The 26,100-nt window shown below is 41.8% G+C and overlaps 1 protein-coding gene across 1 annotated transcript in view; it reads right to left on the bottom strand.

The window, feature by feature from the left end:
• Positions 1-18,431, bottom strand: part of LOC117443244 (unconventional myosin-IXb-like) — a gene marked incomplete at its 3' end in the record, with an annotated part of 63,169 nt that extends 44,738 nt beyond the window's left edge. Inside the window, exon 1 of the mRNA XM_034079203.2 lies at positions 18,033-18,431. The remainder of the gene's footprint in view (positions 1-18,032) is intronic.
• Between the last annotated feature and the right edge of the window lie 7,669 nt (positions 18,432-26,100).

Raw genomic sequence — 26,100 nt, 5'->3', positions numbered from 1 at the left:
GCTAGACTGCTGGGTTTTCCACTGCTTCCTTAACTTTACCCCCTGTCATACCACTGTCTTTAACAGAATCTCCCCCCAGTGCCTCCGACCCCCTGCTGGTCACCCCCCTCCGTCTGACATGTGGCTCTTTAACTCGATCCAGATGCGAAACCACACTGAGTGGAGGAATTGGAAAAGTTCATGTTGAGGAAACTGGTCGTACTATAAAAAACTCCTGTCCTGGTGTTTATGGTTAACACGTAATGGCTCCTTTACTGTTCTGTTGTTCGGTCAATCGTACCTAAGGGCCCACTGAGCAAAAGGTCGATAAAACAGATTTCAAAGATATTAAAAAGTGCTTTTATCCAACCGATCAAGCTCACATGCAAATACACGTGCAAATACTCCCCGAGTACTATCCCAGTCCCATATTCCGATATTACTAATGGAATTATATATATGTTATATCACTGGATAATGATTACTGATGCAGCAACAGCTGGTAATGGGGGAGCTGATTTTAAATACTTTGTATACTGCTGCTGGATTGGTTAATCGATAAGATGTTTATTTTGAAGTTGATATTTTGTATTAGCTAATAACATGCAAAGTAACTAGTGACGTAGTGGAATAAAAAGTACTGCCTTCCAAGATGCAGTGCAGAAGTGAAAATACTCAAGTACCTCAACATCGTACAATCATTGAGTAGATGTACTTCATTACATTCCACCACAGCCTTGCACAGACTCACAGTCACGAGGTTCTTTCATCCACGAGTTAATACTAAGTTTGAGATGATGCATAACCAAGATGGTGCACAGAAATATATGTTTTCAATCAGCGTGATGAGCTGAAACTTGAGACCCAAGGCAGCAGCGTCCACATGAAACACACCAGAGCAGCGGGGCCAGAGCATGTCTGACTTAATGCGACCCAGAAGGCCCTGCGGAGCCTCCTTTGCTGTTTTGGGATTCCTCGCTGGTTGGTGGTGACGGGAGATTCAGGGGAGTTTCCGGACCAGTCGTCTCCGACCATGTTAGACGAATAAACAAACTAGAGGTGGACAAATAAAGCTGAATTAAGCATGTTCTAGTGTCTTATTGCATAAAGGGGGGGATGAAACAACATATATTACTTTAATCAAATCTAAAACTCTTCAATATTTGCAAAACTCTCGATTTAATTTCATGGGTTATGTTTAAATCTCACGGAAATAGGAATTTTTGCTCGTATCCTTTGTGTGTTATGATAGTAAATACATATCTTTTGATTTGTTGGTGTTCTCAGTCCGACACATACCTAATTTGAATATATGTTCTTCTGCTTTGGGAGATTATAACGCCCATATTGTACAATTTCCCAACATTTTATAGACGGACTTGTTTGTCGATTGTTCAAAAATATAATCCTCAGATTCATTCTTAATGAAAATTATTGTTTTTTTTTACAGCCCAGCCTGAATTAAGCCCGTTAAATCGTTACTAATATTATCACAACGTGTTAATCTAATTCAGATGCTCGTCTACAGTTACGGAAACACTTCCTTCCCAATCAGCAGGACAAACACAAGCACACAGCGTGTCTGGAGGTGTGGGGCAGCTGCAGTCAGAAACCAGGAAGAGGAGGAAAGGAAGTGAGGGAAGGCGGCAGACAGAGGGGATTATTGTACATGCTCACTCATGTGGGCTACCCTGCTCTAAAAACATTTCCTCAACACATGACTCCTTTGTAGACCAGAATAGTCCCTGAGCTGCACCGAGTTCATACACACTTTAAAGTCCCTTTGCACTGCCGCCCGCTACACACACTTTTCTTTATTCCTTATGGAAGAAAAAAGTTCAGACAGCATTGTGCGGTGCCAAACAAATTGTGTCTGAAAGCAAACGTCACAGAAAGCGACTAACTAAGGCCTCTGCTTCCTCTGCTGTGGCACCGTGTTTTAAACGGTGTACCCATTTCAATACTTGTGTTAGTACACTGCATGTTGTACACTGTAAAAACGTGTGTGTAATCGTACACGGCTGCTGTGCACTCCGCAGAAGTGACGATAGCAGCTGTAGCTTGGTAGCTAGCCAGTTAGCTAGTAACGATATCATTCTAGCAAGCAAGTCATTAAAGACCAAAATTAACCCGATAAAATAAATGGTAGCTTCCTTTAGACGCAGATAGTGGTATGTTTATTAAATAATAAGAACACGTATACCTTGGCGAATTGTTGATTGTGAGAAGTGTCCAATGTTCCAAACTCAGCTTTTTGACCCTGAAAGCACCATCTGGCTACTCATAGCACACTGCCATTTGCCATACTTAGTCTAGGGTTGCACTTATGCACTCAAATATCACAGAAGTACGCAGACTAAACAGTGGGGTTTGCTGAAAGCCGTGCCAGAATCCCAATCTACCAACTGAGAAGCGCCGGTATGTCAGTATTATTACTCATCCTATATTCGATGCATGCCTTGACCTCGGTTGGAACTCAAAAGTGGGGCAGAAGGCAGCAGGAGGGCTAGCAAAAAGAGCTTATCATGAATGATGTGTAATGAATGGGAGTAACACATGGCGGTAAAAAGCACCATCTCAGACGTTGAGATATAAAATGTATTACACGTGGTGCAGGATGTATAATCTGTGGGATCAATCTTCCCTGTGGTTTCGTCCTGATGGCGTTTGGGTGGCTAAGGTAGTGTGGATGATAAGCATCTTAGAAAAGGATAATGTACTTCTAGACCTGTTGGCCATCTGTTTTGTTTTCACAGAAGTGGACTGGACAGTAACAAAACTGATGCTGTGCAGCGTCCAACAAAGTCATTGTACAGCAGAGAGAAAACCCCAGTCAAGCTATTTTCCAAAGATTTTCTCCTTCTGTCCTTTTTCTTCTAATCTGCACGGATCACATCACGTCTCCCAACACTCCCACATGGGCCGCCCTGTCAGATGAAATGTAACTTACATATGGAGTTATTCAGCAGGGACCACAGTCAGACTGCGGAGTAAAAATAGAGCAAAAACAAACCGAACGGAGCAGAGACACAGCCAAGGTCTCCCGCTCCATCTCCCTCCACCCTCAGCTTGTCTCGTTCTTTCCATCTCTTTCCCCATCTGTGCCTCCCTTGTCTGCTGGGCTTTGCTTTTTTCACTTCTCTTGTCACTCTCCACAGCTCCTCAGGCATCCAGAGCTAAGACATGCCTGCTGTTACCAATGCTGTCCTAATGCTGAACACAAAAGGCTACAAATGCCCCAACATGTGCCTTGTATTCATATGCTCGGAGTCTAAGTCTGACGACGTGAACAAAAATGTGTGAGTTCACATTAATTATGGTTTGTGCCGTTTGCCAAAGAACATCAAGCTTTGTCACATAATGACCTACATTGAATTATGAACAGGTTGCATTTACGTGATCGAACTGTAATCAATGCAGTATGGAGAAAAAGGGGAAGTAAAATACACGTTCTGTTTTGTGAAAGCAATTTATTACCTTCACCAACGACGGTATTTTCTTCGTTGGTCTGTCAACGGGATTACCGTACAAATACTGACATGATGTTCAGGTGGAAGTGTGTACCACGAGCCATCAAAGAGAGAATAGATTGAATTGAGGATGACGGTTTAGGTGAAACAAACATTTTGAGATAGGGCCTCTGTGATTCATTCAGCTGATGTCAGACTGATCGGAAAAATAAACAACCCACTGGGAAAATCTCGCCCCCAAGGTCAGAAACTGGTCAACAGCTTTGACATCTGATTCTGAGTTGATGCCCTCGTCAGAGATAACCATCGTGCATATGTATCTGCGTCATGCAGGAAGGTGTTCATGTTCCGCAGAACTTACGCATGGCAGATGTGTTTTCTGTGGTTTTAAGTGAAAGATAACACTGGTAAGATTCGGTGTTGTGAGACACCCTTAAAATTACAATATATCAACAGCATTAGTTATAAGAAAATATATAAAATAAAATAAAAAGGAGGAAAGAGGATAAAAGAGAACCATAAACAACACACGTTACTATATACAGTACTTGTCACATATAGCCCATCACAATCACATCACAGAAGCGAGGGGCAACATCCATGATCACAACATGTAACACTCACGCCATACTCAACACAGACTAGTGTGTGCAGGTGTAGTTCTCAGTGAACCACGTTTTTAAGTGAGCTGTGAAGGTGGGATGTGTACGTATGTCTTTGATTTGAGTGGGTAGAGAGTTCCAGTTTTATATTGCTGTGACCGAGAATGATGACTGACCAAAAGTACTGTTCCTGAATGGGACTGATAGGTCGCCACGCGCGGAGCTTCTCGTGGTCCGTCTGGTGTTGTTACGTTGAGTAACCAATGAGCTAAGAGGGGGAGGGGCTGTATTGTGCAGGATTTTGTAAACCAGAACGATGTTCCTATACTTTATTAAATCTTCCCAACTCAGGATGTTATGCTTGTTGAGGATGGTACAAGATATGAATGAACAACAAAAATAAAATACGTTACATGTATTTGTTATTGGCTATGGGTTATTGGTTATGTTCACATACTTATTTAATTATTAAAATGTAAACCGATCTTTTTCATATGGGTGTTTAGAGTTGTACCCCCTAGATCTAGTCTCTAGTAATTCTGCTTCAAGTGCACCAGATTGAAGCATTGTACTTTAAAATGTTCAAACATTTCTTCCTGAGAGGCAGGTATGCTTGTTTTTCTCAACAAGAACTGTTTTTAAATGGGGGGGGGGGGGTCCTTTAAAAGTTGGACTGTTGCACTGTTGTAGCTTCAGTGGTTCTCAGGTGACAGTTACATAGCAGTGAATATAAACAGACTAGCTAACCTGTGTAAAAGTCTCTCGAATAAATGTAATTGTTTTGGTGGCAGAAGCATGTATCGTTTTTTCTCAAAGAATCGGAATTGAGAACCGTTAAGAACCGGAATCGAAAAGTAGAATCGGAATCAGATTCGTGGAAATTCAAACGATACCCAACCCTAGTGGATCAACTCTCTTAGCATAGTTGTATAGCCAAAGTGTTCTGTAATAGGCTTTTTCGATATTTGTATACCCGTTTACGATATACCGTCTTTTCTTCGTACTATACGCAGGTTTCTTTATCATGCGAAGGATCGTAGACGTTCGGAGTAAGTCACATTTTCTTCAGCCAATGTTTAAATAACTGACCAACAAATCTGGCCAAAGTGATTCCGGGAAACATTCTGCCTCTACTCGCAGAAAAAGGGTCTTCAAAGACAGATTTGATTGGGTATTGTTTAGAAAAAGGTTGCATGTGTTATTGGTCAGTGGGGATATTGATGCGTGGAACACTTCCAAGAGGATTTACCAAGAGAATCAAATCATGCAAAGTATATTCAAAACAATTGTCGACAGTTTAACTATTTCTGTGTGTTTTCGGAGCTGAAATGTTTTCTGTTTGGTTGCTGACGAGTTGCAGGCTCTCTCGGAGACAGATCTCCAACCACAGGAGAGAAATAGATAACGGAAAGCAGTAGCTAAATAATTCAGTAAAGAAGCTAACAAGCTATAATCCTGGAAATCAGTGCTGTTGGGCTACACGTAGTACGGCTAGTAAACCTGCTTTACTGTTTGCATCTCTCTCGTTACAATCTCTAAATTGAATTAGATGAAAGCCTGTAATCTAAACACAACCATAGAGAGAACTTTTACGTGAGTATTTGAACTTCGATGCCATATTAAAGTCAGTGTTTGAACTTCACGAGAGTGGATTGAATCGCTCTTCCGTGACGTCGACGGATCACTTTTCACTTCGCTGTGGAAAATCCCTGAAGAAATGTATATCTGGGTTAAAACTTTTAGCTTGTTATAACGTCGCCTATAATCAGAATTTCAACAGGCAGATTTGGTATAATCATCATCATCAAAATCAAGCTTCGACGCCCATCACCCCGACTTGAATCCTGCGATGATTGCCGAGTGGAGATTAAGGAACGCATTGAGTAGTAGTAGGCCATCCCTAAACAGTCGCTCTGCATTTTTCCTCACTTACACCCTATCATTACAGCCCAGTCTATTTATAAAACCCATAAAATCCAGCCTGCCACATGGAAAAAGCCAAGTTACCAAGGAGTGAGTGGATTTTAAAGCATCATCACTCTCCCTCTCTGTAAGTCTCCTTGTGTGCTCACGATGGGTTCAAATCACAACTTTCATCACAATACGATTGCATGGAAAACGTCCCGATGTTCACAAAGTCTGCCTGGCAACTATTTCAATTTGATTTCTATCAGTCGTACAATCTATTGTTTCTAATAAATAATACTTTAACGTTTACTATAGTGCCACATGTCTCATGTTCAAGCACTAAAGGCATATCTTACAGATTTTGATTTGCATCGAGTCGATGCTTTACTTCGCATCAATGATATTGAATCCCTTCTTCACACAACAACAACTGTGTTCTTTTAACATTAACGTTTCTTTTCCTTGCACTCTCCATCTGCTCCAGTCTCTACACAGAATACAGGTCACTGCCGATCCCCACTGCAGCTTTCGATAGACGCAGGGCTATTTTTTCTCCGTCGTGTTTGGCCACAGAAAGGCGGACCCTGGAGCATTCCTGTCTCAGTGTTGGACTAAGCGCTGGCACACTGTATGTACACAATAGCTCCCAAATACCGGTGTCCCATTTCTCCTTTCTGACCTCCTTCTTCAGTCCTGAGTCTCAACACACCTCAACAGCTAGCTTTACTGAATAGTTAAGCTTAGGTTAAGACGATATAAACCATGCAACAGTAGAAATGGTCGAATACCGTTTCTACTGCGGAAGCTATGTGGAGTTATCTCGCCGCATCGGACTCTTGCAGATTAAGCTGCCAAATTGATTTGGGCGGACATTGACAAGGACGTGATGTTTTAAAATCACGATGAGGAAGACCTCTGGTTATATGATTAGCAGCCATTTGCACAATATTCAGTCAGCTTTGTAAACTGAATATATACTGGCGTACTCAAGAGAAAATGTGTGTTTTGTACTTGCCTTATATTGCCTTATTTGCACCTGTTGACCCTACAATCTTTAACCTTTGAATTAATGTTTCTCTGGAACCTTAAAACTTACATTTTGAGAGTATTTTAGTCGACCATTTTGAATTTTTGTTATCCAGTGTATTATTTTATGCCGATACACTAAGAAAATAATCATATATGGTGAAGTACAGTGTGGTTTTGTAAAAAATGTAGCATTTAAATGTACAGAAACTTTACTGTATAGTCATATATGTACTGTCTTGTACATGATGTAAAATTACATCCAGCTTATATCCACACCCTTAATCGGGAAACAGCCCATTTATCAAATCCGCTGTCAACCTCTGTTATGAGAAGATATGGAGATAGAGCTCATTCAATGGCTGACAGATAAAAAGATTACAGAATTTCTGCTCCACTGAAACAGCCTAAAGGTGAACAAAATAAAGAGTTACAAAGTACCTAGCCCATCCTAATGTTCTTGGGCATCAGTGAGCATACATGTAGTAACACAAGACTTTGCCTGTAAGAAATCAGCCTTTTCCTCCGGCAGTAGCATTCAGATCGACTCTTAAAGGTCCCCTATTATACTGTTTTTCATCAATATATCACAGCTCTCAGATATATACAGAACATGTCTCTGATTGGCTGAACCACCAAACAGATCATTGCATTACCCATAATCCCCTCTGTTTCAGCCCTGTTTCCAAAGTGCTGATTCTCTGTCGGTTACTTTAGATGAAAATAAGGAGCCCCTCCCCACGCCCCTCTGAGAGAGGTTTGGTTACAAAGAACACAATCGTGCTCTAGAGGAGATTCAGGTGATAAGGGGTGGGGGGGGGGTTACCTTGGTTGCTGATTGGCTAATGGGTACACGAGACAACACATCGTTATGACATCATAAAGTGGCCAAAATCTGATCAGCTCATTTTCAGACAGGTTTTTATAGAAATGGATCAAAAAGAGAGAGAATCTTTGTTCCTGAGACTTTCAGAGTCTCTTTCCACAGAGGGGACACATGTTGATGAAGAAGAGACATGAAGAAGAGGGGACACATGTTGATGTAGAAGAGACATGTAGAAGAGGGGACACATGTTGATGTAGAAGAGACATGTAGAAGAGGGGACACATGTTGATGTAGAAGAGACATGGAGAAGAGGGGACACATGTTGATGTAGAAGAGACATGAAGAAGAGGGGACACGTGTTGATGTAGAAGAGACATGGAGAAGAGGGGACACATGTTGATGTAGAAGAGACATGAAGAAGAGGGGACACGTGTTGATGTAGAAGAGACATGTAGAAGAGGGGACACATGTTGATGTAGAAGAGACGTGAAGAAGAGGGGACACATGTTGATGTAGAAGAGACATGAAGAAGAGGGGACACATGTTGATGTAGAAGAGACATGAAGAAGAGGGGACACATGTTGATGTAGAAGAGACATGAAGAAGAGGGGACACATGTTGATGTAGAAGAGACATGTAGAAGAGGGGACACATGTTGATGTAGAAGAGACATGAAGAAGAGGGGACACAAGTTGATGTAGAAGAGACATGGAGAAGAGGGGACACATGTTGATGTAGAAGAGACATGAAGAAGAGGGGACACGTGTTGATGTAGAAGAGACATGGAGAAGAGGGGACACATGTTGATGTAGAAGACACATGGAGAAGAGGGGACACATGTTGATGTAGAAGAGGGGACACATGTTGATGTAGAAGAGACATGAAGAAGAGGGGACACAAGTTGATGTAGAAGAGACATGGAGAAGAGGGGACACATGTTGATGTAGAAGAGACATGAAGAAGAGGGGACACGTGTTGATGTAGAAGAGACATGAAGAAGAGGGGACACATGTTGATGTAGAAGAGGGGACACATGTTGATGTAGAAGAGACATGAAGAAGAGGGGACACAAGTTGATGTAGAAGAGACATGGAGAAGAGGGGACACATGTTGATGTAGAAGAGACATGAAGAAGAGGGGACACGTGTTGATGTAGAAGAGACATGGAGAAGAGGGGACACATGTTGATGTAGAAGAGACGTGAAGAAGAGGGGACACATGTTGATGTAGAAGAGACATGAAGAAGAGGAGACACATGTTGATGTAGAAGAGACATGAAGAAGAGGGGACACATGTTGATGTAGAAGAGACATGAAGAAGAAGAGACACATGTTGATGTAGAAGAGACATGAAGAAGAGGGGACACATGTTGATGTAGAAGAGACATGAAGAAGAGGGGACACATGTTGATGTAGAAGAGACATGAAGAAGAGGGGACACATGTTGATGTAGAAGAGACGTGAAGAAGAGGGGACACATGTTGATGTAGAAGAGACATGAAGAAGAGGGGACACATGTTGATGTAGAAGAGACATGAAGAAGAGGGGACACATGTTGATGTAGAAGAGACATGAAGAAGAGGGGACACATGTTGATGTAGAAGAGACATGAAGAAGAGGGGACACATGTTGATGTAGAGGAGACGTGAAAAAGAGGGGACACATGTTGATGTAGAAGAGACGTGAAGAAGAGGGGACACATGTTGATGTAGAAGAGACATGGAGAAGAGGGGACACATGTTGATGTAGAAGAGACATGAAGAAGAGGGGACACATGTTGATGTAGAAGAGACATGAAGAAGAGGGGACACATGTTGATGTAGAAGAGACGTGAAGAAGAGGGGACACATGTTGATGTAGAAGAGACATGAAGAAGAGGAGACACATGTTGATGTAGAAGAGACATGAAGAAGAGGGGACACATGTTGATGTAGAAGAGACATGAAGAAGAAGAGACACATGTTGATGTAGAAGAGACATGAAGAAGAGGGGACACATGTTGATGTAGAAGAGACATGAAGAAGAGGGGACACATGTTGATGTAGAAGAGACGTGAAGAAGAGGGGACACATGTTGATGTAGAAGAGACGTGAAGAAGAGGGGACACATGTTGATGTAGAAGAGACATGAAGAAGAGGGGACACATGTTGATGTAGAAGAGACATGAAGAAGAGGGGACACATGTTGATGTAGAAGAGACATGAAGAAGAGGGGACACATGTTGATGTAGAAGAGACATGAAGAAGAGGGGACACATGTTGATGTAGAGGAGACGTGAAGAAGAGGGGACACATGTTGATGTAGAAGAGACGTGAAGAAGAGGGGACACATGTTGATGTAGAAGAGACATGGAGAAGAGGGGACACATGTTGATGTAGAAGAGACATGAAGAAGAGGGGACACATGTTGATGTAGAAGAGACATGAAGAAGAGGGGACACATGTTGATGTAGAAGAGACGTGAAGAAGAGGGGACACATGTTGATGTAGAAGAGACATGGAGAAGAGGGGACACATGTTGATGTAGAAGAGACATGAAGAAGAGGGGACACATGTTGATGTAGAAGAGACATGAAGAAGAGGGGACACATGTTGATGTAGAAGAGACATGAAGAAGTGGATTTTGCATAATAGGTGACCTTTAAAACCCTCGTGTCCTTCTCACTGATGTTCTGCCCAGGTAACCTACATCAGCAGCTGCTCAGGGACTCATGAGAAACCCCTGTGCTGCTGCAACACTACAGCTAAACCTGTTCGTCCGTCCTTTCTCCGTCAGAGACCTCGGTCCGATCCTGCAGCAAAAGTTAAAAGAGGAACCCAAGTAGACTCACTCTGAACTTTGACCACATTCTTACAAAACAGCAGACAGTCTCTACATCTCTGCTGAGAGCTAGCCAGGAAGAGGAAACACAGTAAGGTGTTCTTGCACATATATTCAGGGTTTGCATTATTCATCTGACTGCAAGCCTACAGTATGCAGATTTTACATATATAAAAAGCCACAGAAAATGTATTCACTAGCCGTCAACTTTATATTGATCACCACCTATTTTGATCTTCAATTTATTAGTTTGCGTAAAGTCATACATTCTCAGATTCTTAAATGTGAATATTGTCTGGTATCTATATTCCGTTATGACATTAAAATGAATATTTTCAAGATGTAAACAAATCAAGACATTTAAGGACTTCATTTTTCGGAAGAACTTGCAGTTGTCTGACGTTTTATCGACCACCAAGCCACTGCCTAATTGATCAATTAATCAACATATATAATCACATCAAAGTGTATTATAGCCCCAAATCAGAAGACACGCCTCAAAGGGCGGTACAAAGCAAAATACAAACGCCATAGCATACAAATATTATACAACATTATACCTCAACATTAGATATAATAATATACACCAACTTGCAAATTCTACAGTCACCAAATGTATTTCCCACACTTATCCCGATTCATCAGACAGTCGTGAGAAACTAAGTTGTGTTTCCAAGTAATTCTACACCACCCACACATTTGACCTTGAAAAACACACAAGATAAGACAGACACTCGATAGAGGTGTTGTTATTCATGTACTTGCTATTCATGTACTTTTTATTCATGTGTTTTTTCTTTTAATGTTTCTTTTATTCTCTTTTCTTTTTAATGACTGTTTTTAAATGCCTTTGTCTGAATGTCTTTCATTTTTGCAAAGCACCTTGTGTTGAAAGGTGCTATATAAATAAACGTGCCTTGCCTTGAGAGATCAATGGCCACCTCGACAAAGTTGCTTCTACTATCTGCGATGCAAAGACAGACCCGACGCTAGGGCTGAACGATTAATCGATTTGAAATTATGCGATTATCAAATCACAAAGCCTTATTTCCCCCAAATCGTGCAGCCCTACTCGACGCCCTCTGAAATCATCATCTAAAAATTAAATGATCGTACGTCGCCAACCACAAGACACCTACGTGTACAATCAAAAAACGCCTACGTGATATTATTAGAAACATACGCAGGACACTGGCGCGACATATATGAACAGAGGCTGTCTCTTAATATCTGCACCCCTTCCCACTTTTGCCACATAACAAAACTGCACACATTTTATTGTATTGTTGTGTAGAGTATTTTGTCATAGTAGACTGAACGTAGTTTTTTGGTAAATCTGTCTTTTGTGTAAATAATGTTCTATATCTTTATCCTAAAAATAGGTTTGTTTGTTTTATAATCGTCTTCATTTTTTTGGTTGTTTTTCTTAGAGTTAATCTTCTTTAACTGTGTTAGGCACCATATACACCGAGGCAAACACCTCATGTGTAAACCTACAATAAACCTGCTTCTGATTCCGATTAGGGATGGGAACGATTATTCAGGTATTCGAATATGAGTTATTCATTTTTTTATTTGTTTTTTGGGAGTGATGCCTAAGTTGATTACATATTATCAAATGGAATAATTCAATGTATACGACAGTGCCATAGCTAAATGTGTTAGGTCTAAAGGTGTGTTTTGCTCCGCTCACCGGTCCCTCACAGCGGGCAGAGCTGTCTCTCTCGCGTCCGGTTAGACTTCACTCGCGTTTATGTCCAAATCCATCAGATCTAGCTAGTTCTATCCAATGATATGGCTGCTGCCCCTCCCTACACGCAGATCACGCAGACTCAAACCTCATCTTAGGCCCAAATTCCAGCTGAGAGGGTCTTTTCTACAGCTGGCCTGATTGTGAATCACCTCCGCACCCGCCTCTCCCCACATGCTCATATTCTTAAACAAGAATGAGTATTGAATAGCTGCATTCTGTGCATAGGCCCTGTTACAGGTTGTTGATCTCTGTTGTCACGGGTTACGTTACCCTAACCCGTTATTCGTGTATGATCCCTCTTTAATTTAAAAACCAAGATATGTTTTAAGCATGAAAGCTGTAGGCCTATAGCTGTCAACTGTTCAAACTGTGATCACCAGTTCAATACATTTAAGAAATTCGACTTGGTTTCTAAAACTTTCTATATTTATTTGAACGTGTATTTATTTATTTTTCAAAATTATTATTTTTTTTTTTGGTCAACATTTTTTTATTTTTTTTTAAAATAGGATATTTACATTTCGGTTAACCGTTTTTTTGGGGGTCGAATATTCAAATACACATTTGCTTTCAATTTCCCATCCCTAATTCTGATACAAACCAACGATCTGCATGGTTCGCTAAAGCATACATAACTGCAATAAAACTGATTACAGTGTTATCTGTCTGGGAATGAATATTCAAGAACACTTGGATAGATGTCGAGGTTGAAAATAAGCCGAATAATAAAAGCCTAGTCCGAGGAAACCCTTGAACGTGTCCTCTGAGAAATATCTGCACGGCTATGATTGAAGCAATTATCTTTTCCTCCGCTGTTTCACACAATTGCATCCGCCAGGACGTGAGGACCAATCGCATTTCAGGGCTGAGCTGGAAATGTAATTGGTCTTCCTTCCCCCAACCCCCTACTCTTCCTTCACCACTGTCAGATCTGCAGTGGAGGAGTGGGGGTTTGCAGCAGAGTACCAGCCATTAGCAGGGGGCCATATGGTCCTTTTCTCTCAGAGATGGCAGAGAGCCTTTCTGGGGACTGCCTAAGTGTTTCTGATGCGGCTTTCACACCAGCGCTTTTCAGTTTCTAGCTCCGAGCGGGAGCTTTTCTGGTTCAGCTCCGGTTTCCCTTTTCAGCTCCCGCTCTGTGCACACCGCCCACTGGCGCCCCAGAGCTGCCCTTGCTGCGTCATGACGTCACCGTTTACATCGCTGATTTGCCCCCCAACGGCAGCTCACAACAACTGCGTCGGGTCGATGATCGTGTTGCTTTTAATCACACGAAGCCAGAATAAATTGAATAACGACTTCTCCAACCTTATACTTTGCTCCAGAGTGCCGTGGTTCATTGTTTATTCATGTGTTTCTGCAGCATTTACCGACCGCTGCAGTGCTGCTCTTCCACGGAGTGTATTCTCCCGTTAGCTCCCGGTTAGCTCGCACTGCAGCGGCCGCTCTAAAGTATTCACTGTCCGACTCACACAAGCAGCTGATGCATATCCCCAGTTCCCCTTAGCCTAAGTGAATGTGTGTCAGTCTGAATTGACACTGTTTGGTATCACAACGCTGTTATGAAAGTTTCTCTGGTATAAAACGGGTGATGTTAGCATAGCAACCGAAGCTAAACTGACTACTTGCATCCGATAGCTGCAATAATACAAAACAACACGTCTGCCTCTCTCCACAATGATCGATAACAGCGAACGGATGGTCAAAGTAAGGCACAAATAAACAGAATCACACGAAGCCTGGTTAGTGTTGCCTGACTTTATAAAGTGTGTTTATAGGCACTACTGCTTGTAGGCAGGCATGACAGTCGACCCATGGGAGGTGGGTTTAGTTTCCTGCACGCCTCGACGTAAGAGAGACGTAAGCGACGTCACCTCTTAGCTCCACAGCTCTTGCCTCTGGACCGACAATTTTTTGGAGCTGGAAATGAAGCGGATTCCGGAGCTAAGAGCCGGCGCAGCTCCGGTGTGAACTGGAAAACCCGGCGCTTTTCAGGCTCTAGCTCCGAGCCGGAGCTGAAAAGGCGCTGGTGTGAAAGGGGCATGAGAGCTCTGCGGAGGATATGGGCTCAAATTGGCTGCATAGCAACATCATTTGTGGGGGTTTTATTTACAATCATTGGAAGATAGTGGGATGGGGCTTTTAAGTGAATAATTAAGTGGATGTTAATAATACAGCTAAGAAACCATGCATACGTGTTAAAACAGCATTATGTGTAAGGGCTGCATTATATATAATTTTAGCATCGACATTATTACGATATGTGCGATATCAAGGAATTCACTTTAAGATGTCAAGTGAGTCATTTTTTAGCATCTTGATAAAAAAGGTCGCATTATAATCTCATCGTTCATGACTAATCTGCAAGTAAAGGATGTGTGATTCAACATTATTTAATGAGTAACATGCAAGCTCTGCATGCGCATAGCCAGCAACCAATCAGTGATTAGATCAATTCACCAAACGAACAAGGACCATGAGAAAAACTGAACATGTTGGTGTGGAAAACAGAAGGTCAGTTAGACGGAAACATCCGATAAAAGGATTGTGAATATTAAAAAACGGCTTCTTGTTTGTCATTGTTGTCAAATGTTATCCAATACGGTGCCACCCTAGTTCATATCTGAACGGTATCAATATTCAGGAACACCTCCACCTTTTTACATTTCTAAATAATGACTTTAATTAAAAGTGTGCGACAGGACACATCTGAGATTTGACTTTAAAGTGTTCTCTGAGGGATTGGGATGTAAATTAGATTTTTGATGTGACAGATGGGGATCTTGACTGTATTGGATACGCTGAGTCTTGATCCAAAGAGTCGTTGGCAGGTCGTACGCACCCTCAGGATTACACACACACACACACACATTTTAGTCCAACCATTACAACTGAAAGTGTTAGACGCCGTAATCCAGCAGAAGAATTCTAGTAAGGTTAATATTTAATGCCTATATCATGTACTATTACAAGTGTTAAATAAATAATAACCATGCCAAGGTCAAACATGTGGTATGAAATCTAATCTACAGTTTTTTCAATGACTTCCAGAGGTCTTGAAGATTCAATTTAAAAATCTGATTGCGCTCGTCTTGCTTAATGAGATGTCTTTTTAATGAGATGTCACTTGCATTTATATTCTACACACAAGCTGTGCAGTTCAATGAGGAAGTGCGGTGTGCATAACATCTGAGGACAATTGGTTTCCGACTGTGTTGTCATGGTTATTATTTGTATAATTATGTACTCATTTGTGGTAAATACATTGTGTGTGTGTTCCATGAACTACAGAAGAGGAATGGAAATTAAATATATAACAAAATAGACTTTACAACACTGTCACTTGCTCGGGAAAATACACTCAAACTAAATTGAACAATGTAATGAAATATGAAAGAATAATTACATCCACTATGTGTCGATTTCCCATCTACTTTTCTTGGCAGCGTCACATTACATTTGCTGCACTTCCCATTCATAACCCGACAACAGTTCAACTTGAAAGGTTTCCACTCTTTAGTCTTGCGTGATTTAAGTCATCCTGGGTCCAATCACGAGGCTTATGAACACATAATGATATATTTTACAATTACTTCCTACTTATTCCACTTTGAACGTGCACAACAGCGTTCAGCCCAAAGTGAATCAGAGAAATGGAAAAAGGGAAACGAGAGGGTGAGGAACTCCGAAGTGAAGTGCATATGTGCCTCATTTTAATGTTCCTACTTCCTACGTATGATTACTTTATTCCACCGCCCAGACATTAGTCATGTAGCGAGAGAGCTCGGTCCTGCAGCTTGTGTGGAAGATTTGGTTAACGTATGTCTGTATGAGGAAAAACATTAGAAAATAACCGTTTTTGATTTTGATCTCAAACATACCCAAGTATTTAGTGAAGACCTCTTTAAATTGATTTGGTGACAGTATTTTCACACGATTACAGACATGAACAACAGTGGGCGGTATTATTGTTAGTGGGTTATGACAATAAAAGTAAGAAGAGACAGTAACTGCTGGTATTACTCAGCCAGACAGACAGTCAAATTGAAAGTTGTTGTACGGGGGAAAACAGACTAACCTACTATATATCACGTAACATAGCATATTTGTATAAAAGGCTCAGACCAAAACAATTCCATATAGTCACAAAAATAAACCATTCATTTCTACAATAGCAAAACTGTCTCAATATATACCAAGTCTAAATTGTTCTGTTGCTGTTTTACATTACTTCACATATCACTGGAAACCATGGCAGTTCTCCACTGTTGACATAAACTGTGCACCACCACTACCATTGAGAGCACATAATAACAGTTATAATACACTTGTAATTGGGGTAAACTGTAGTCGTCCTCTTTCTAGAAAATGCTGGTTAGGATTTACTTTGAGGACTAAACAGTTTGCAAAGAAAAACCAAAAATGTGGAGCTTTTGCTGAAGTTCAAGAGACAAAAACAACAAGGCACTGGCATGTAGGTTAGTCACATGTACAACCAGGCATGGGCACATTTCACTGAAACCAGTCAGAACACACACACACACACACACACACACACACACACACACACACACACACACACACACACACACACACACACACACACACACACACACACACACACACACACACACACACACACACACACACACACACACACACACACACACACACACACACACACACACACACACACACACACACACACACACACACACACACACACACACACACCACACACACACACACACACACACACACACACACACACACACACACACACACACACACACACACACACACACACACACACACACACACACACCCCAACAATCAGGGGTGGAAGAAGTACTCTATATATTTTACACAGTATCAAAATACTCAGTTTCAAGATAAAGTGTACTTAAGTCAAAGTAAACAAGAAGAATCACAATGTACTTTAAGTACCAAAGTACTAATATGCAGAATGGCCCATTTAAGCACCATATGTTTTAAATGGTTGTATTAATTATTGATGCATTAATGTGTTCATAATTTAAATGTGGTAATCGTGGGGTTTATTTGAATTACTTTATATACTACTGGAAAGCCTAACCTATACTAATACATGATTATATATTAGTTTTTTGGATTTTGCATTAATAATCTAAATCCGAAAAGTAGCTAGTGATTACATCTGTAAGATAAATGTAGTGGAGTAAAAAGTATAGTAGGTTTATTGTGAAAATACTAAAGTAAAGTACCTTTTTTTTTTTTACTTGAGTAGATTAACTTAAACTACTTTACACCACTAACATACACTAACTAACTAGATGCAACTATGCTGTAGTTAGCACTGAACAGAGAGGCAACATGCTGTTATCAACATTTAACATAACAGTAACCGAGTTAGCTACAAGCCTCGACGTTGTGTTGAAATTGAACGTTACAATTGAACGTTAAAATGGAACGTTACAATGTAGTGTGAATTCAACGGTTGGCAGTTAATTCACTAAAGCTAGTACACAATAACTTCCTATAACAGCTATGTCAATGCCTTGTGGCCATAAAACACACATATTTCGACATAAATATACCACAAATAGGTCGATAAATACATTACTGTGCCATATACACATTCACAGCTCGTACAGTTGAACAGGATTTTACCTTGAACGGCTGTTTGTCTCATTGTCCTGGAGTAATCCTTGTTCGCATTCCACCAACCGGCGAAAAAATAAAAAAAGATAACCAAAAGGTGGCTTCTTTGAAGTATATAGTTCTCCTTTTTTAGTGGATAAAAATGACTTGTCTTAAGCAGGCTAACAGCGGAGTGGAGTCAGACAAATCTGGATTCAGATTGAAGGTTTGAAATCCGGGTTGAAAGACAAAAAAAACGAACCCGTTTTAAACGCGTGTATTAAACAAAGAAGAGCAGTTTCAGAGGTTATAAAATATACTCTTCTCTTTCCTGACAGACTGCTTCACGCCGGCTAATCAGCTAGCCTGTCGCTACTTCCTTTCTCTCAGCCCAAATAACAGAAGCAGTCTGGGCGGTGAAAAAAAAGTTGAGGAAAAAGGCTCAAACAGATTCAATGAGGCACCCTGTTGATCCGGGTCTTTTACTACAGAGCAGCGCCCCCTGCTGGCGAGCAGCGGTGGTACTGCAGGCTCACTGCAATGACGCTTAACTACCAGCAGGGGAACAATAACACATTATAGGCATTTTGGGTTGTTTAGTTTATTATTAGAATTTGGTTATTTATATTTTTTTATATTTCATTTAAATTGAATATATATTCATGTTTTGTCAGTAGCAACATTCTACTTGTGTGCAGTGAGATTAAGTACCTTGGTCATTATATTTCTGATGATCTCACAGATGACAAAGACATCCATAGACAACGCTGAAAACTGTATGCCTAGGCAAACATATTAATGCGGAAGTTTCACAAGTGCTCTGTAGATGTCAAGGTATCACTTTTTAAAGCTTTCTGTACACCATTGTACACGGCTCACCTGTGGAGTAACTACAAGGCTAGAAGCATGCAAAAACTAAAAGTTGCATCCAATGATGCTGTACGGTTGCTGCTGAGGGTACCAAGATGGCACAGTGCCAGCCAGCTGTTTGTTAACTTGGGGGTTAACAAACAGCTGGCTGGCACTGTGCCATCTTGGTACCCTCAGCTGCTTGGGGGTTTACTTGTCAAGCCCTTTTAAGAAAGTTAATGTACAAATTCATGTGTCGCCTAGAAGACTCGGAGAATCATGTTATCTCGATTTCAATTAACCCTGTGAAGAGTTCTACTCGGTTCTCTTCCATGATTTGGAGACATTGGCGCAATAGCCTCTACAGACAGTGAGCATGTGTGGCTCGCTGTGATTGGACTGATTTTATTTTATCTGTTTGTTTTGATCTGTTTTGTGTTTAGCTTTTTATCTTATTTATGGATGTGTGTTTTGTCTTTTTGTATGTGATATGGACCTTGAGTCTGGAATAAAGATTGGAACAAATAACATGGATTAAATAGGAATAGATAAATAAATACATATGAAAAAAGATATATAGAAGCATGTAAAAAAGGCATTGGACATTAATTCAAATTAAATTAAATAGAAAATAAACATAAGCACACACTATTAATATAACAACAGTAAAAGATAAACTCAATATTAAAAAATAGAACAAGTTAGTATGTTTATATAAATATCTCCCCAGGGTTAAAGAAGGATTCTGATTTCGGCTTGATTAATTATCGGAATCAAATTAATCAAACTGTGATTTCTTCCCAGTAATGCTATATTAACTTGTGTCTGCCATCCATGTTTTTTTAAATTACAATTCTCAAAAGCTTAAAGGTGGGGTAGGTAAGTTTGAGAAACCGGCTCGAGATCGCTAGAATTTGAAAATAGAGAACCGCAGTGACGCGTCCTAAAACCCGGATGTAAACTCCTTCCGAGTCCTTCGTCAAAAACGCAATGCAGTTTCTCCATAGGATTTTGGAAAATAGCTCGAAATAAGGTCTGTGGTTGAGACACATTTAAGAGACGGATCACGTTTTGTTCAGCCGGATAATATCCACATGTCTATGTTACTTTTATAATTTTTGAATCATAAATCTAGTCGCCAGAAGCAAAATGCTAACGTTATGCTATAAACGAACTACAAAAAAGTACAGCAGGCAGCAGCAGGGTCGCACGACTTCAACGTCACGCCAACTTTAGATCGTTTCAACTGACTTTCGCGCGCTTGCATATTTTAACAAAGCTTTTCATTTTAGCCACACTGAATTTCACTAGAAGTCATGGCTGTGTCAATTACCAGTCTGATATAATTTTACAAAGATGACAAGAAGAGTGTAGATAGAGGAGAGAACCACTACAAGTCAGGACACGTGCAGCCTAGATGAAGGTGTGCTTACCGGTGTTGTCAGGGCTAGCATGAGAGACAAGGTTTATAGAGTGTCGGTGAGTAGTGATAGCAAGAGTACCGTTAACCTAGAGTTAATTTATTCACATTAGTGACATTAATTCCCATCAACAAATCCATTTTATGTGTCACATGAAATCTTTATTACAAATATTAAACACCAGAAAACACAGAAATATCCATGAAATAAACATACAGTAGGCTATAAACAATTAAAGGGATAATTGGGAAGGCATTACAAATGTAAATATATTTTAAATAATAAAACAATCCCACCACCACCACAGGTATCTACAGGAGAAGAGGGAATTCTCTCCACAAAATGTGAATGCCCAGGTGGAGAATGGAAATGCAGTCATGCGGCTGCATTAGCCATCTTTGCAATCACCACTGCAACCCAGGTGCAGGTCCATGAGTCAGGTTTGTGGCTCTCCCAATCAGGAGTGTTGGGGGCATCTCCAGATGGTCTGGTAGGGTCTCCCGCTGTGCTGGAGGTAAAGTGTCTCGACGGAGCCAGGGAAATGACAATTAGTGAAGCATTGCAAATCAAGGGCTTCTGTGTCAGTAAGGAGGGAGAAACATTCAGCCTGCGTGAGGAGCATCCTTACTGGCACCAAGTGCAAGGTCAGCTTCACCTCACTGCAAGAGAGACTTGCTACTTTGTGGTCTGGACTACGAAAGACAGTGTCATCATTCCGATAGCCCGAGATGACAATTGGCAGCCTAACCTGTTGGCTCTTGAGGACTTTGTCAAGGCCCACATGCTTCCAAAGCTGGCACTGCCGGAATAATCACCTTTGTCACCGTTGTGGTTATTTTCTGAAAAAGACGGAAAAACAAAAAGGCATATTAATTGACTTGTTCTGAGTTCAGAGAGCACTGCTGTTAAAATTAAATATTTTTTTTAGAGAAAACTCATCTTCAGGATGTTATGGTTCCCCTTTGAAGATCTTTCTTGTAGCTGCTGCGATCCTTGTTTGAGTCGTTCATATGTTCGATGAAAAAGATCATAAATCTCTCATTTTCCAATATAGTAATTTTAAGAAATTGTGAATCGTTTTTAATTTACATTTACTCACCTTTGCAATGTTGTGGTTGTTAGAGTGTTAGGTATCTGACTACAGAGAATAACATATTTACAAAATAATATTTCTTAATAAAAAAAGGCAGTCCATGCAGAAAACTATTGTGGTTTCTTGATTCAAGCCTGCCTCTGAATCCCAAATCACACTGAACACCAAGAATCACTCATTCTTTGGAGTAACGTTTTTGATAGAGAAAGACCGAAAACAAACATGAGCCTACCCGAGAGGCCAGACTTTTCAAGGTAAAAAGACAGTTTAAAGATTTATATTTGCAGATATTATCAGCACATCTGAGTCAAATTAACATGTGTATTCAACAGAACCTAAATAAAAGAAATAAAATGCACCCAGTTTAAAGACATTGCTTGAGTTTAATGATGAACTCAAAATGTAAAACAAAGTATGAAACATGTTTCTTAAACAGCAGAATCTAAATAAAAGAAATAAAATGCACCCAATGAAAAGACAGTTTGAGTGTAATGATGAACTCAAAATGTAAAACAAAGTATAATAATAATACATTTTAATTATATAGCGCTTTTCTACAACTCAAAGACGCTTTACAGTATGAGGGAGGGTAGAGAAACAAGGACAGGCAAACAAATAAATATAGCAAAATAAAATAAACAGAAAAGTCAGTCAAGAGGAAGTTGATTGAGAGGGGGGAGGGGGGCTTACAGAGTTGAAAAGATGTGTATGAAACATATGTGTTTACATGTGAAAAGACACTATTTTTCTGCCACCTCTTTTATGAGAGGACGTTGGAAGTTCACTAGTGTGCAACATACCTGCACCAATTTATCTGCGAAGTGCCTCAGGTGCGATGGAATGAACTTTAGGATCCTAAATTATTTCAAACGAGTATTTGCTCTCTCGACGTGAATCCTATTTTGTGCGATAAGCTGTGTAGCCTGTGCTTCGCTGTGTGTCAGTTGGCCATGACAGAGGAATGGGGGAATGTTGACAGTGACTCCTTCAGGAAGAATGTTCTGGATTAAGAATCCCTTGTCAGCCAATATCAGATCTCCAGGTTTGAAATGCTGAAGAACACCAGAATCCCGTACTATCTCTTTGTCACTTGTTGATGCTGGGTATAGTTTGCTGCAGTATGTGATCACAGCATGTGGTGCTACCCCCAGCAGTAGTTTGAAGCAGTGCATGCCACGGTAAGAACCAACCTTCTGGGTATGTAATGGAACCCTCAAAACGAGCAACATACTCACATACAGCACTGAATGTGTCTCTATCTGGCAATCCTGTCTCCATCAGAAGAACCTTTTCACTCAGCTGAGAGGCAGAATACTTGTCACGGCAGTAACTCTGCTTTGCCTTGGACTCCTCTAGCTGGATCTCTAGCTGCATTATGTGTCTTTGCTGAGATTGAAGTTTTTCTTCTACCGTGGTTGCTTGCTCCTCGGCATTCTCAGATAGTGGTTTAGGATCTTCATTAGCAGCCACCTGTGTTGATGGACCTGCTTCCTCCTCAGTCATTAGACACGCAGCTTCTTCCACCATTCAAACAATTATCCCTCTCAGACAGTAGGAAATAATGCTCTTCTACATTCTGTTCTTTAAAGGAAACAGGCCTTTTTTTCTTTTGTAAAAGAAAATGACAGCTGCAGATGCGGGAACAGGCATTGGGCTTCCTGTCAGCTCGTCTGTTGGGAAGATATAAAATATTAGTTTCATGGAAGTCACACCGTCACATATAAGAGCATTAAGACATACAGTACATAGGCTAAAACAAAACATCTAAAGATATAACCTTGCACTTTGATAAGTCTCGTGAACATTTTCACTATTTTGACATTTGTATAGATCAAAATTGAACTATAAGAAATAAATGGTAGATTAATCCATATTGAAAATAGGTGTCAGCTGCTACACTAATTATAATAGTTAGATTTCTTAATTAAGATAATATATTACTTTATTGATCTCCATTTGGGAAATGTTTGTGTTGCAGCAGCATAAAAAGAAAATACAAGTTATTATATATACAAAAGTATGTGACGGATGGAATATTAAATTGAATATAAATGTAAAATGTACATGTGATTTTACGTCAAGGAGAAGCTATGGAGCAGAGAGTTCTCATTCATAACACTCCGTTCGATGTCTCACTATGGGATGCGCCTCATCGCGGAGCAAACAGAAGCATCAATCTCATTACGCCAATCCTGATTGGCTGGTGATCTTGACGTCAACGTCAGGGGAAATCACCCCCTATATGTAGCCTGCGCCACGACGCATGCGTCATTCAAACACCTCTTCTCGCTTCAGAGCACATCTCTAATAGTAGCCGGGCTAGCTTAACAGTCCACAGACTGAACCAAAGCTAATTTTCGGTCGACGGGCGTTAGCCGGCTACCCTATTCTGCCTCTCAGAAGAGTATGGTACTAACACACCAGTTAGTATTATAGTCAACCTCGCCGTTCTTCCTCTGGAGTTAAGGTAAGGTTTTGACTTCAAGTTAGCAACACACCCGTTGCTAGCTTGTCTTTTTTTCCCCTCACTGCCGACACCACGGTAGCGAGGAAGCTTTTTTCTTCTCTCTTCCACGGAGGAGAAAAGGATTACAGGGATATTACCACACCAGGTAATATCCTTTGAGAAAAAAAGACCCACGCTGTCCTTTTCCCCCCGGATTAAAGACAGATCGGTAACACTTTTTCTCGACGTACCTGTTACAAGCGGGCCCTCTCCACGCCTCACGGCGAACGAGATGGACGCCTCTCTCCCTCACACCAGAGGAGTCAGGAATTCGGAGGCTCGGCGCTGCGGTTGCGGGTTGAAAGTGTCAGGCACAGACTCACACCAGATCTGTTCGTCCTGCCTCGGGCTGGAACACGCCCAGGAGGCCATTGACAACCCCGGCTCGTGCGGACATTGTGCCCGCTTCACTATGAAGAGCCTCCACCGAAGGTTAGCACAACAAGCTAGCCTGTCGGGACGGGACCCCCTCATGTCCACTGATCTGCCGACCGGCAATCAAGACACGGGGACGTCCGCCGCAGAGATGGAGCCCCTCACTGCGGTCTGGGGCTCATCGACAGCGGCACCCGCAGAACCGGAATCCCGCGCCATATCAGGCCGAGATCCGGTGGCGGCAAGAGACGCGGGAACGGGGCCCCACGCTATACCAAGCTGGGGCTCCCGTCTGGACCTCACCATGGTTTCACCCGCGGAAGATGTCCTAGAGTTAGACTACATGGAGGACAAAGAGGATACCTCTGAGTTCCTCCTGTCTGACTCGGATGAGCAGGAAGACGACATCTTCATGTCATCGGCTCAGGCTGCAAAGCCGGGAGCGATGGCTGCTCTCCCGGGCGATAGCACACCAGCTTCGCCCTGTCTAAGCATGGACCTGCAGGCCGTGTGTCAGCGCGCCGCGTCCAGGCTAGACATCCTGTGGCCCGAAATGGCCAAGGAGACCTCCAGGTCCCGTTACGAGGGGAAACTTTTTTCCCAAACAACGAGGACAAAGAGGCAACTCCTTCCGGTCTTCCCGGAGATGTTGGATGAGGTGTCGGTCTCGTGGAGAGACCGGCCCTTTAGCAACAAGGCCCCAATCCAGGGTGCCTACTCCCTTGACTGTGACGGTATGGAGAGGCTCGACCTGCTCCACATACCACCTATGGAACCGCTGGTAGCAGCCCACCTCCTACCGAGGATGGGCCAGCCACCAAGCAGGAACCCCACGCTGCCAGCAAAAACGGACCGATTCCAGTCCACCATGACTGAACGGGCCTACAGAGCCGCAGCATTGTCCGCCAGGGCTCTGAACGTTTCCTCGATGCTAACCGCGTACCAAGCGGAGCTCTGTGAGGATATGTCGAGCAATCCTGTGTCCAGTCCAGGCTTTACACACATATATGGACAGATCAAAAGAGCTTCGTCTTAATGACCAACTCTTCGTGTCCTGGGCTAAACCTCACAAGGGTAAGCCTGTTACTAAGCAACGGCTCTCCCACTGGATCGTGGAGGCGATTGCTTTGGCCTATATGAGTCAGAATCTGCAAGCACCTTCGGGTCTGCGGGCTCACTCGACTCGGGCCTGGCTACATCCTGGGCTTTGTTCAAGGGTGTTTCCATCCAAGACATCTGTGCAGCGGCAAGCTAGTCTTCGCCGCTCACTTTTGTCCGCTTTTACAGGCTAGACGTCTCCGCTCCAAGCGTGGCCCGAGCAGTGCTGGGCACCTTGTTGAGTTGGGACTCCACCTGTTCAATTCTGGTTGATCGGTGATCTTCGAGATAAGCTCGTCTGGCAATACGGGAGCTACAATATCCCATAGTGAGACATCGAACGGAGTGTTATGAATGAGAACTATAGGTTACTTACGTAACCCCAGCACTCAGATTAACATGAAGTGAGATGTCTCACCAGACGGCCCTCCTTGCTATGGTGAAGCGAGAAGAGGTGCTTATTTTGAATGACGCATGCATCGTGGCGCAGGCTACTTATAGGGGGTGATTTCCCCTGACGTTGACGTCAAGATCACCAGCCAATCAGGATTGGCGTAATGAGATTGATGCTTCTGTTTGCTCCGCGATGAGGCGCATCCCATAGTGAGACATCTCACTTCATGTGACTCTAGAACTGGGGTTACGTAAGTAACAGCCAGAGGTGATTTGTTATTAGTTCAATATGTCAAACTGATTTCCCTGACTACAATCTTTAGTTACATGGTGAAACGTTATGCTGCTTGTACTAATTAGACT

Source organism: Pseudochaenichthys georgianus, unplaced genomic scaffold, assembly GCF_902827115.2.
Source record: "Pseudochaenichthys georgianus unplaced genomic scaffold, fPseGeo1.2 scaffold_564_arrow_ctg1, whole genome shotgun sequence".
Taxonomy (NCBI): Eukaryota; Metazoa; Chordata; class Actinopteri; order Perciformes; family Channichthyidae; genus Pseudochaenichthys; species Pseudochaenichthys georgianus.
The sequence above is the reverse complement of the archived record's forward strand: the minus strand, read 5'-3'. Positions and strand labels throughout refer to the sequence as shown.